Source organism: Cavia porcellus, unplaced genomic scaffold (assembly GCF_034190915.1).
Source record: "Cavia porcellus strain 051 isolate PalLab524CR breed Dunkin Hartley unplaced genomic scaffold, mCavPor4.1 scaffold_4, whole genome shotgun sequence".
NCBI classification, from domain to species: Eukaryota; Metazoa; Chordata; class Mammalia; order Rodentia; family Caviidae; genus Cavia; species Cavia porcellus.
Window position 1 is genome coordinate 56,121,549 of NW_026947487.1, and position 14,417 is coordinate 56,135,965.

Sequence of the window (14,417 nt, forward strand, 5' to 3'; positions counted from 1 at the left end):
TCCTAGAAACATATGAAGTACCAAAGCTAGGTCAAGAGGACGTAAAACTGCTGAATAACCCAATTTCTATTAATGAAATTGAAAATGTAATTAAGTCCTTACCTACAAAGAAGAGGCCAGGCCCAGATGGATACACTGCAGAATTCTACAAGAAATACAAAGAAGACATTGTTGGGCGCAGGCGCTCAACATACCATACCCCACCCGGGACTAAGGACCACGCCAGCTTCCGCAATGCGCTACGTCCCTCTTTAAATTAGCCAACCCGTGCGCACTTCGTGCTCACTCCGTACTCTGTGGCAACTCCTGATTGGCCACAGCTGGATATGGTAGCGGAGCCTGCGTCCCATTCCCGCCCTGCTTCCTCGTGGCAGCCTGTGATTGGTCACGGCCAAATATATAAACCAGAGCCCGCGTAAATAAACTAGCAGTTAACTGTCGTCCACAAAAGCGTCTCCTGTCTCCTGTTTCATTGGAGCTGCGACGGTCAACTGGTGGCCTGTACGGGGAACCTGGAGCGCTGAGACCCTCTCTCCGACAGTACGAGGAGAGCTGAGACCCTCTCTCCGATGGAACAGAGCGTCAACAGGTAAAACCGTCAAGCACCGATAGCGGGGGCTACTCAGCAGGCGGGGGCTGACAGGTTAAACTGCTCAACGTTGGTAGCGGGGGCTACGCAACAGGCAGCGGGGGCTGCAGGGCCGGATGGTGGGGGCTATCGGGCAACCTTGGGCGGACGCGTCACAAGGGTCGAGGAACTCGTAAAGAGAGTTCCCGGTGCCGTAAAGAGGCAGGTTTTGGGGGCGCCGTAAAGGGGCGCGGGGACTAAGCTGTCCCTGTTACAAAAAAAAAAAAAAAAAAAAAAAAAAAGGAAAAAGGGAAAAAAATAAATAAATAAAAATAAAAAGAAACTCTTGAAATTCTGGTTAACATGGGTAACACGGCTACTCAGCCACTGTCAGTCGCCTTAAGTGACTTACTGAGAGAAAAGGGATTACAAATGAAACGAGAACAAATTCAAAACTTCCTCGATCAGGTCGATAAGGTAGCACCTTGGTTTGGTCCCACGGGGTCCATTACCATCCCCAGCTGGGATAAATTAGGGAGAGATCTTGACTTTGCAGCAGAAAATGGCCTCCTAGAGCCAGGAGTCAGACCCCTTTGGGCAGTGGTGAGAAGCTGCCTTGCAGACACCTCTTGTCATGACCATATAAGGGCTGGCGCCATGGCGCTTGATTGCCATCAGGCAGAATCCTCCCGTGAGCAATCTCGTGAGCCCAGTGCCGCAGGCGAGGTGACCCCACCCAACCCAGAAACAAAGGACTCATCAGATAATGAGGGGGAGGAAGAAGAAGTATACAAAATGGTGGATGCAGACACCACCGAAAGAGGGGAAGTCACACACACGCAGTCGAGAGGGCCTTACTCTGAGGCCATAAATGAGCTGCAATGCAGGATTTCTCAGAGTAAATGGGTCAATGAAAGTGAGTATGGGATCCCAGGGCCGCCCCATATAAGACCTACGGCTCTACCTCCCGACCCGCCAGATTATCATGCTCACCGGAGACCCTGCCATCAGCTATGTAGCTGTCCGCAACAGGTCCAGACGTCCCCTGGGACATTCCAGGAAGACCTTTGGCATCAAGTCAAAAGAGAGGACCCAGGAGGCCTGGGCCGTTTTCTCCAGGCTTTTCCGGTTGCTGTAGATGCTCAGGGAAACAGAGCCCACCTGCCCATAGATATAAAGGCGATAAAGCATCTTAAGGAGGCCAGCACCATGTACGGTGTTAACGGGGCGTATACCCTGTCCCTAATAGAAGCCCTGGCAGGAAATGCCATGACACCTGCTGATTGGGCCAGTTTGTGCAAGGCAGTGCCCAGCCCAGGCCAATATCTTGATTGGAAAGCTTGGAATGTTGAACTTGCCACAGAACAGGCCCAAGCTAATGCCCAGAACAATCAGGCTGCCTGGAACACGGATATGTTATTAGGACAAGGGCAGTATCTCAATAACCAGCTGATATTTCCACAAGAGGTGTATGCACAGGTAAATAGAATAGCCATACAAGCATGGAAACGGGTCTTGGCTAGGGGAGAAGTCTCAGGCCACTTGACAAAAATTTTGCAGGGCCCGAGCGAGCCTTTTTCAGATTTTGTGGCCCGCATGATGGAGGCGGCGGGGAGAATTTTTGGGGACGCTGAGACAGCCATGCCGCTCATTAAGCAGCTCATTTTTGAGCAATGTACTAAAGAATGTCACTCTGCCATTAGTCCATACAAAAATAGGCCTCTTGAGGAATGGATGAAACTCTGTCAGGAGATTGGGGGGCCATTAACCAACTCAGGTTTGGCAGCCATGCTAATGAAGCTAACTAAAGAAGGTCAGGAAGGCAGAGTGGCGCCACAGAATGGCGCCCGCCCAAAAGAAGGCTGCTTCAAATGCGGCAGACAGGGACACATAAAAAGAGACTGTCCATCTTGGGGACTTGGAAGAGAACAACCCCCCCCTCCTGAAGACCGAAAGTGTCCCAGATGTAAAAAGGGAAATCACTCCACCGCGGAGTGCCGCTCCACCTTTGATGTAAATGGGCTGCCCCTCACGGGTAAGGGCCGTAACACAGAGAGGCCAAAAAATGGGATTGGGGGCCCCCCCGGGGGGTGGGCCCCCGATTCTACCCAGCCAGAGAGTATATGGTAGACCAGACACTGCCAATGACGCCAACATGGGCAGGTCAGAACCGAGGAGAGCCTCTCTGGGTTCAGGGGGACTTGACCTCTGTGCCACCACTGGACTCGTATTAACCCCGAAAATGGGGATACAGGCCATAGAGACAGATATGTCCGGCCCCTTACCAGAAGGCACAGTAGGGTTGATAATTGGTCGATCATCCCTCTCCATGAAAGGAATACAGGTCTTACCGGGTGTTATAGATTCTGATTACACAGGAAAAATAAAGGTGATGATGCAGGCTCCTAAAGGCCCAGTAGCCGTAGGGGCAGGAGACCGCATCGCTCAGATGCTAGTGTTATCCAGCCGTCATGGGGATTATCCATCATTGTCTGGTATTAGAGGAGACAGAGGATTTGGATCATCAGACCCAGCCTTCGCCGCCCTCGTTCTTGGATGAGCGCCCCATGCTAATGTTGTCACTCAATGGGCGAAAAATATCCGGACTGCTAGACACAGGAGCAGACCGCTCTATTATAGCTGAAAAGGACTGGCCACTAACCTGGCCTACCCAGACGGCACAACAAACACTGCAAGGCTTGGGATCAGTTCATGCACCTAAAATTAGTAGTCAGATAATTAAATGGGAAGACAATGAGGGACACTCAGGAGAATTCATACCCTATGTTCTCCAGCTTCCAGTTACCCTATGGGGGAGAGAAGTGCTCTCTGCCCTAGACTTGACCTTGTGCAATGAATATTCTCACACAGCCAGGAGAATTCTTAAAAATCAAGGGTATGAACCAGGCAAAGGATTAGGCAAAGACCTGCAAGGAAGGCCTTTCCCCATCCAGGCACAACCACGTGCTCAGAGGCAAGGTTTGGGTTTTTAGTGGGGGTCACTGACTCGGCTTCTGCCCCTCTCAAATTGACATGGGTCTCTAATGACCCCATTTGGATAAATCAGTGGCCCCTACCACGAGACAAAGCAGAAGCCGCATCCAAACTTATTCAAGAGCAATTAAAGTTAGGCCATATCAAACCCTCAAGTCTATTCTGTTTAAACAAAAGGAGGGTATTGCCCAGGGCATGACACCTAGGGCCAGACTAAATCTCGCTCTCTTTACTTACAATTTTGTAAACATCAACCCACAAGGATCCACGCCAGCACAGCTACATGCCAACCCTGTCGCACCCAAACATGGTTGGGTACGCTGGAAAGACCTCCTGCATGGGGTGTGGAGAGGCCCCAGCCCAGTACTTAGTTGGGCGAGAGGGGCGGTTTGTATCTTCCCACAGGAAGAAGGCAGCGAACCTGTCTTGGTCCCGGAACGCCTGATACGTCCCTGCAAACCACCAGACCCCGACCCAGAGGAAACGTCAACCACAGAACAGGGGAACCAACAGGAGCCTCACAAGCCAGACCTAGCAAGTATACACACAACTCCCATTAACTATGGCACCTTGGCCAACTCCCCTGGTTAGTAGCCTCCTTTTCCCCTCCTTCTTGCATCTCGTACAGCCCTTGCAGCCAATGACTTTTCTAAATTGCTCCACCGCAACCTGTTATATGTTACAATGTTGGGATAACAGTACACTTTCAGCTGTCGTTATGCAGGTACTCCAGTTCGCACCGATTCCAGTTATGGCAGACTCAGACGAGTTTCCTGTGATCCAGCTCGGGCCAACTCTCCAATTGGCTTTCATAAAGGAATGGGCAGGAACAGGGGCTCTGGCTATCATGACTACACTTGCCGCATTCGGCAGTCTACTTCTGCTCTGTCGGATTCGCAGACAAACGAATAGGGACAAAGTATCAAACAAGCATTGCTGACCATGGAATCTGGTCAAAGCCCGGCAGCATGGCTCGCCATGCTGTGATGCAGGTGTGGAGCAAAGCATCGCAGGGGGTGTCGTCCTTGGCCAGGAGACACCCTGGTCCCCATGTCGGTGAGCATGCGGGTTGGGCTCATAAAACAATACTCCTGCCCCCTCCAAAAGAGCACCAACGAGTAGTGAGGCATTGTCATGACTGCAGCGTGACACCTCACGAGGGGCACCGACCTCTGGAGACCCTGCGTCAGTTATAAAGAAAGGGGGAGATGTTGGGCGCAGGCGCTCAACATACCATACCCCACCTGGGACTAAGGACCACGCCAGCTTCCGCAATGCGCTACGTCCCTCTTTAAATTAGCCAACCCGTGCGCACTTCGTGCTCACTCCATACTCTGTGGCAACTCCTGATTGGCCACAGCTGGATATGGTAGCCGGAGCCTGCGTCCCATTCCCGCCCTGCTTCCTTGTGGCAGCCTGTGATTGGTCACGGCCAAATATATAAACCAGAGCCCACGTAAATAAACTAGCAGTTAACTGTCGTCCACAAAAGCGTCTCCTGTCTCCTGTTTCATTGGAGCTGTGCCGGTCAGACATAATGCTGACACTCCTCAAACTCTTCAATGACACTGAAAGGGAAGCAATCCTTCCTAAGTCATTCTTGGAAGCAAATATTACTCTAGTACCAAAACCTGAGAAAGACCCAACTAAAAAAGAGAACTATAGACCAATCTCCCTAATGAACACAGATGTAAAAATCCTCAATAAAATATTGGCAAATAGGATCCAGCAAATCATCAGGAAGATTATACACCATGACCAAGTGGGATTCATCCCAGGCATGCAGGGATGGTTCAACATATGTAAATCAATAACCGTAATCCACCATATCAATAAAGCCAAAAGTAAGAATCACATGGTCATTTCCATAGATGCAGTAAAAGCTTTTGATAATGTCCAATATTCATTCATGATAAGAACTTTACAGAAAATCGGAAGACGGTCTTTACTTCAATATAATAAAGGTCATCTACAACAAACCAACAGCCAGTATCATACTAAATGACCAAAAATTGAAGGCCTTCACTTTAAGATCAGGCACAAGACAAGGATGTCCTTTATCACCACTCCTATTGAATATAGTACTGGAAATACTAGCCAGAGCAATTAGACAAGAGAGAGAGAGAAAAGGGGTAAAGACAGGAAAAGAAGAAATTAAATTATCATTATTATCAGATGACATGAAACTCTACATAGAAGACTAGCTAAACTCCATTGAAAGACTCTTAGATATAATAAATAAATTCAGTAATGTAGTTGGATACAAAATCAACACTCAAAAATCAATAGTACTCCTATACATTAACAACAAACTCACAAAGACAGAAATAAGAGAAGCCATACCCTTCACACTAGCAACCAAAAAAAAAAAAAAAAAAAAAAGAAATATTTAGGAATTACTCTTACAAAAGAAGTGAAAGATCTATACAGGGAAAATTATATTACACTGAAAAAAGAAATTGAAGATGCTCTCAGAAAATGGAAAGACATTCCTTGCTCATGGATAGTAAGAATAAATATTGTGAAAATGGCCATTCTCCCAAAACTCTTACACAGATTCAATGCAATCCCAATAAAAAATACCATCAGCATACCTCATAGATCTATAGAAATCACTCCTAAAATTCATCTGGAGCAACAAGAGACCAAGAATAGCAAAGAGAGTTCTAAGCAACAAAGGCAAGGCAGGAGGCATCACAATCCCTGACTTGAAGTTATACTACAAAGCCACCATAGTAAAATCAACATTGTACTGGAACCAAAACAGAGGCGAAGATCAGTGGGATAGATTAGGAGATACAACCACAACTACAAACACATTCAACCACCTTATTTTTGGTAAAGGGGCCAAACATGTTCACTGGAAGAATGACAGTCTCTTTAATAAATGGTATTGGAAAAACTGGCTCTCCATATGCTGAAAACTAAAACTAGACCCATGCCTATCACCATGTACTAAAATAAAATCTAAATGGATCAAAGATCTAAACATTAAAACAGAAACACTAAATCTATTGGAAGACAAGTTGGGTAAAAACCTTGAAGACATAGGAGCAGGTAGAGAATTCATGAACAGGACTCAAACCTCATGGGAAATACTTCCCAGAGTCAATAACTAAGCTCACCTCTTATTAAAAAGTTTCTGCACATCAAAAGAAATCTCCAACATAGTGAAAAGAAAACCCACAGACTAGGAAAAAAATCTTAGTCAACTGCCCCTCAGACAAAGGACTTCTGTCTAAAACATATAAAGACTTAAAAAAATCAGATCCCCAAAATTCAAAGACCCAATCCAAAAATGGGCATCTGAGATGAATACACAATTCTCAAATGAGGAAATACAAATGACAAATAAATACATGAAAAATGATTATCATCATTAGTCATTAGAGAAATGCAAATTAAAACCACACTGAGATTTCATCTCACTCCTGGAAGAATGGCCAAGATCAAGAAAACCATCAACAACAAATGCTGGAGAGGCTGTGGGGAAAAAGGAACTCTCCTGCACTGTTGGTGGGAGTGTAGACTGGTGCAGCTGTTGTGGAGGTCAGTCTGAAGATTTCTCAGAAAGTTGAGATTGGAAGCCCCATTTGACCCAGCTATTCCACTTCTAGGCATATTCCCAGAAGAACTGAAAGCATCATACCACAGTGACACATGTGCACCCATGTTTATAGCAGCACAATTTGTAATAGCCAGATCTTGGAAACAACCTAAGTGTCCATCAACGGAGGAATGGATAAAAAAGTTGTGGTATTTTTATACAATGAAGTACTATTCAGCTATAAAGAATAATCACATTGAAATATTTCTAAATATATGGATGCAGCTTGAGGCCATACTCATAAGTGAAATAAATCAAAGTCACATGTATAAATACCGAATAGTTTCCCTAGTGTAAGAAATGATAAGAACACATAAAAGTATGTGACAATCATGATTCCCAAACATATTGGTTTGAAGCCATATAATGTTTTCACTCATTAATTGGAATGGTTTTAATCTGGGTTGTTCGATTTTATTGTCTGTGATAGTACAAATAGCTATTTTGAAGTAAACAAGATATCATAATAGCTAGTGCTGATTTAATATCATGTTGTTTTGAAGTCTCATCAAGCTGTTGTTCATCTGTTTCCATTGGTTTTAATATGTTGTGTCTTATTATATTTTAATATATGCAATAGTATAAACAAAATTTTTTATAGGCAAAGAGATAATATAGAGACTGTTGTTCGTTTTCTGTTAGCTGGTTCTAAATACCCTATAATACTTTAATTCTCTTGAATGGCTTCACACTGTCTTGATATGTTTGATGCTATAGTATACAAAGTTATACTCAAATATTTCAAGGAAAGAGACACTATGGTATCTACTATTATGTCAGGTTATCTGGTGGTGAAACACAGTGATGCTTAAATTGTTCGGTTGTGACCTGTGTTGTTCTGTTGCTATGTCCTCTTTTATCTCAATCTCCCCCTCTTTTTTCCTTTTTTTTTTTTTAAATAATTTATTTTTTCTTATTTTTTTAATTAAGGAAAACTAAACAAAAATAGCAAGATATATTATAATAACTTTTTTGTTTTCCTATTAGACTGATTTGAGCACCTGTATTGCTCTCCCCATCTTGTTCTGACTGATTTTACTATATTCTGTTTTGTTTGATAGTATCAGGTTTGAGGGTATAAGCAACCACTCTGAGGGCAATAAGATTTACTATGATGCCCATTATGGTTTGACTATTATCTTCTTTTGAAGTTCTGTAAGGTCTCCAATGTAGGTTTTATTGGTCTTGTTCTGTACTGCTTTGTTCAATTCTATTATACCTGATGATATAGGCAACTCTTTTTAAGATAGCAAGAGGCATAATGGTAACCATTGTTGATCACCTGGTATTTTTTTTGCATCATGTACTATGTCCATCCTTCTGTTCTAACTGACTCTGTTTTGCTTTGTCACATTTGGGTTTTTTTTTCTCTTCAGAAAAAAAGTAATAAGAACTGTAGGAGTAATAAAACCCAAAATGTGTAATTGTTATTGTAAAAAAGAGAGGAAAAGAAAGTGATCTAAAGGATATAACTGCATGCATATTTAAGTGTGTAGGGTAGAAAACCATATTACTGAGTTTTTGTTGGATCACTGAACAGAACTGTCTGCAGTCTCACTGTTTTAATGTCCACTTTGTATGCTTTAATTTTGTAATTTGGACAACTGTTTCTAAGATGATAATATGTAATCTATTAACTAGTGATTTCTTACTGTATATTTTTTTCTTGAAATTCTGTATTACTTCTACCCTTTTATTGTTTTTTTTTCTCTTTAAATAAATAAAAAAATTATTCTTCATCTTCATACATAACATACAGTGTTGAATAAGTCTTAAATTTCATGAAGAAATGGTTGTGTATGCTTAAAATTAACATATAGATATTATTCTGTTTTTATATACATAAAAGAGATGTATGCTAAAACGTCAAAAGAGATTTTCTCTGAATGGTGGGATTAGCGTGATTTTGCTGTTGTTTTGTTTTTTCTTTTTTCCGGCATTTTCAGGTTCTTTACGATATCTGAAGAATAAAAAGATGTTGGATTTCTCTGCCGGGTTAATATAGGGCTGACTTCCACTACTTTTTGTGGGCATTATGATCAGTGCAACCTGTCTGGCTTCCAGGTTGGGGTCCCTGAGTTAGTCCTGAGGAGCAGGGATTGATGGCTTCAATGATCCACTCAGAGGGAAAAAATGATGTCTTCTTGAGACTTGGACAGGAGGGTTTGGGGGATGCAAGAAAAAGGCAGTGGGAAGGAAGATAGGTTCACCTTTCTCTGACTTTTATCTGCTGCCATTCCATTACCTTAACTCTCCTTGAACTAATAAGGAACCATGGGTATGTGAGGTGACAGAGAAATAAGAAACCTGAGTATTGAAGTTTCCTGAGGCACAACACACAAGTTGTTTTCTCTCTCTCTAAGCTGGAATTTAGTTACCTTTGCTTCCAGAGGAGCAGCTTGGAATTGCTTTACTCCTCTCAGAGTGGGTAAGAAAAACACAGGGAATGTTCAAAACTAGGCTGAATAGCAGACAACCCCCAAGTCTGCACATCTTGAAATAAATCAGCACCTGTCTGTTGCCAATGCAATACATCCACTGTGAACTGGATGTATGTAAGTGTAAATATTCTTATACATGAATCAGGGGGCAAAGGGGTGTATGGGAAATAAGTCAGTGTCCTTATAATGTCATTTTAAGTGATCCATAATTGTCAGTATTCATTCATGCATTCATTCATTCAATGAACCAATACCTGACTCAAGTCCCATTTTCACCTCACCTGGTTTATAGCCCTAAGCCAATTCAAAAGTTTCCTGAAATCTGCTTCTCCACAATTTTGAAATCCATAGGTTTTTACATGGCTACAGACCTTGACATCGGTCATACTGTGTCTGATAATGTGAACCATGCATGACTCATGTCTTCTCAGATGCCAGAGCCCCCACCTGCATGTACCAATTTCAGTCTCATCCAAATGTCTCATCAGACTTGAAACCCAAGACAGCGATAGCAGACCATGAGGATGAGGTCTACTCTGTCTTGGGGATCCCATTTTTAAAAGGTAATGACCCCTTTGCTGTCCACAAGGAGACCTGACTTCCAGGCTTGATATGGTGGCCATGAGCAAATTTATCCTTCTTTCCTTTTCTTAGTTCCCTCAGAGAAGCTGCATTGGACAGTCCCCAGGCTTTCTCCTGCTCTAATACATGCAGAAGAATGCGTATTAAATGCTCCCAGCCATAGTCACTGTCAGAAACCTGGTCTGGGACATCGAGAGCACAGACAGTGGGTCACTGTAGGGTCCTGCTCTTGGAAAAGAATAACACTTCTTGATTTGTGACTTGCCAGCCCCTATTAGAATGTGAAGGTGGAGAAGGGTAGAACAGATGCTAACTTTGAGTAGGGTCTAGTAAAAAATCTATACATCTCTGCCTGTCTACATCTATATATTTAAAATTCATACATTCTAAATTTTAATCTATTTTAAAATGTAATATTTAAAGAAAATCTTTTACCAGTGTTTTCAACATTTTCATTGCCGACAGTTGCATGTCACTTGTGACCCACCTCATGGCTGGGTCCACCCAGTCCTCTGCTTAAGACTTTTGCAGTTCTGATAGCTTTTAGACTGTAAAATGTAGGTGTGTTTGGGATATTAAGAAAAAATCTAGAGGAACCCTCAATCCATTCAAGTAGAGGAGTGTAGAATTATTACCTGAAGTAGAGGGAACAGGTATGAAAGACAAAGGCAATAAACTCATGGATGGACTGCATGCTCGTGACCTAGATCAGCCATTCTCAGGCTGGAAATGCATGCAGTGTATTCTTGCAATGCAGATTTTGACTCAGTAGATGTGGAGCAAAGGTCAAGATAATGCATCTCTTTTTTTAATTAATTAAACTTATTGGTACATTTTAGATATACATTATGATCCCATTCTAATAAGTTTTAAGTCATGCTGTTGTTGCTTCAGATCCATCAACCATGCTTTGTATAGCAAAGAGTTTTTTCTTTCTTCCTCTAGAACATGCTTCAGAAGAAGAGATCAACCTCATGAAGATGGTAATGAAATTCTGGGCCAACTTTTCTTGCAATGGGTGGGGCTGGCTGCAAAAGTGTAATGGGGGGGTAGGTAGTGAGATGAGATGGGTGTGGTGGGACATAGCTATCAGGAAAAGTGGCTTCTAAAGACTCAGTGATCCAACTCATGATCCTGTGACCCATGTATCCTGAAAATTAGTGTCTACAAACCCATAGATAGCGATAGAGAGATCACCATCTCTGGAGGTACAAAGGTCTCTGGGAAAATAAACCAAGGATCCCTGAAAATCTCAGAGAAACATGGAGACCATACAACAGCTTTGGGAAATTTATATTTGTTTCTGTTCCTAGGAGCCCCAAAGGGGAGGGGCTGCCCCACTTTCCAAAGTATGACCAAAAAGAAGGAAACCTGCAAATCGGTGCCAGTACCCAGGCTGCCCAGAGGCTGAAAGAGAAGGAAGTGACTTTCCAGACTGATCTCAGGGCCAAGGAGTCAGCAGAGAACTCACCCAAAGAGAACACATGGAACAGTAAGTGAGAGGATCAGCCTGCCTCGGGAAATTGGAGCTGCCAACATTTGTGTATTCTACAGAAGTTGTTTGTAGGTTGAAGTTACATCTTGTGGAGGCTGTCTGTTGGGCATGAGCAGCAGACAGGGAGAAAGAATATTTGTCCTTGTATCTTCAATTTGTGAAATAAATGTTCTTTTGAAGATCAAACCAGTGTCTGTGTCTTGGACTGGGAATGAATCCATCCTCTTCTGAGAGAGTAAGTAGAGAAGATGCATTTAAAGAAAGGTTTCACCTCTATAGAGATGGCTTGGCCTGTAGGCTCAGAGCCCATCAAGGTAGCATAGTCAGGGTGGATTACCTCTGTATTTGGAGATGCCCATAGAGATGGATATGGCACATGCCAAGCATGTTTCTAGAAAAGGAAAATGGAGAAGTTCAGTGGAGAGTCTTTGGCACTGTTGCATTGTCATACTGATCCTTCCATGAGTCTACAACCCCTTTTTCAATGTACACAGTTGTCTCCTATGCCCCTTTATGACTATGAGCCTTCCAAAACTGTGTCCAGACAATGACCATACTGGAATAAGTCCTTCCCTAAAGTATCACACTCTTTCAGAATCTGAGGGGTAACTTCTATATTCAGCTGGGATATGGAAAGCTCCAGAGTCTTACTCACACCCCTGCAAAGAAACAGCTAGATTATCCTCAAGGTCATAAACTTTGCCTCAAGGAGCAGAAGTTACAAGGAGAATGATTGGGAAAAGAAATCAGGGGGAAGACAAGTACTTTGAGGACAGCTGGAAAGAAGCCTTAACTTAGTTTCCATCTGTAGATGGAGGGGGGGGGGTGTCATGTGACACTTGGCTAATTTAATCAAGGATTATTGATCAAATGTCTCTAGGACATGAGTAACTATTTTTGGAACTTGAATACAAAGAAAATTCTTTTTTGTATATTCACAACACTGACTGTTTCTGACACTGAGGTATCAGGGTTTTTTTCTTTCTTTTGCCCTAATGTACCAATCAATTCTGTAGCAGACACCAGCTAAGTGTCTTCTGTTTAGTTCTACCTGAGGTTAGTCTCATATCACACAGGTAGAAGGTTCAATCTAACAGGACTGTCTCTCTCTTGGAGGTCAGTATACCTGTGATTCTTATGGACTAGTTGCAAATTGAATTCTCACCCCCCCCCTCTTGAGTTTGATTAGTCTGCTCGAGTAACACACTGATTTTGCAATGGCAAACAGAAATGTCAAAATGACATCCAGGATCTGAATGCAGATTTATTTTACATCGACAGGCACTGATCAGAGTCATTTCCAAAATATCAGGCCATGATCTCTGGTGGTCTAGGGCTTATATGGGATAAGCAGAATGGCTTTTCAATTGCAGATGAATTTTTACAATATGCATCATAGTGACCAGCTCTTTTTAAGAAAACAAAAGTAACAGAAATACTACTGGGCAACTAACAAACTGAAGTATATTAGATGAGGACAGGGGCATCTTCTACAATTTCAAGGAAATACATTTAAAGTTTTAACCCCAACAATAAAAATGGAAGTGATACACAGGGTAAGGTATGGAAGAAGAGGCACAGAGCTTCCATGGCCTCTAAGATGTTCCACTCTACAGGAAACATCACATATCCAGCCATCTAGAATCTCCCCAAACCCTGTCCTTTAAGTTACTTGTGGAGAATTTATTCTGTAGACGTGATTGGCTAAATCATTGATCATTGCCAATCAACTCAACCCTTGGGCCCCTTCCATTCCCACGAGTGGTGGAGGCAGGACTTTAGGTCCCATATCACTAATCCTGCTTATTTTTCCCTGTGACCATTCCCCATCCTGAAGCTACCTAGAAAATGACAGCCATAAATCAAATCAATAGCAAGCAAAAAAGACTGGTTACTTAAGAGATTCTACTGTTTGGGAAAGTTTTACACCAGGAAACAGGAACAAAGAACAGAACCACAATATTCGAGACCCACAGACCCACAGGGGTGTTTACACCCTTTACAGACCCTTCTACATGGACTTTTATTGGGTGTTCATGGGAAAAATTGGAAGAAGATAGTAAAACTAAAGAAAACTTGCCAAAAGTTCAGATGTGAAGCCATGCTCAGATCCTTTCTTTTAAAGAACAAATCCTACAATCATTAGGAAAGATCAGCAAACATGATCTCTCTCAGGGACTCTCTTCATAGATCTGTTGAGGTGGAGGAAAATGAAAACTTCAAAACTTTACACTTCTTAGTATGGAAATTATTCTGGGTTCAAATCATTAGAAATGTTTTACTTCTAGGAAAGGCAGAATCATTGAAAAATCCCATCTCAAGGTTGAAGAAAACAAGTCCCCTGAAGTTGAGACTAGACCAAGGCAAGAGGAACTCCATGGATGCCACCTTCAAACTAGAAAATACTAGATGTTGAGTACCTGAAATCTGCTAGGGAAAAGTGAATGTGTAGACAAACACCATTCCTGAAGGGTAGGTGTATAGGACAGGCCTGAAGCTGAGTGTGGAACAAGGCAATAAAAACACTTTCAGAATCATCCCTCACACAACTATGCTAGAATCGGCAGAGTCCGTATGCTGTCATTGGGAAGCCAGGTCCCAATGCCATGTGCAACCCATGAAGCTCATTGCTTCTTGTATATTTAACAGAAGAATTCAGCCAATACACATTGGAAGTGATACAAAATCCAAGCAGAATCTATTGAAAAATGATACATTTTCACAGAGACA

General features: G+C 42.7%; 1 pseudogene; it reads left to right on the top strand.

Moving 5' to 3' along the window:
- LOC100723858 (liver carboxylesterase 1-like) overlaps positions 1-11,688 on the top strand; it is a 28,709-nt pseudogene extending 17,021 nt beyond the window's left edge.
- Positions 11,689-14,417: the final 2,729 nt, after the last annotated feature.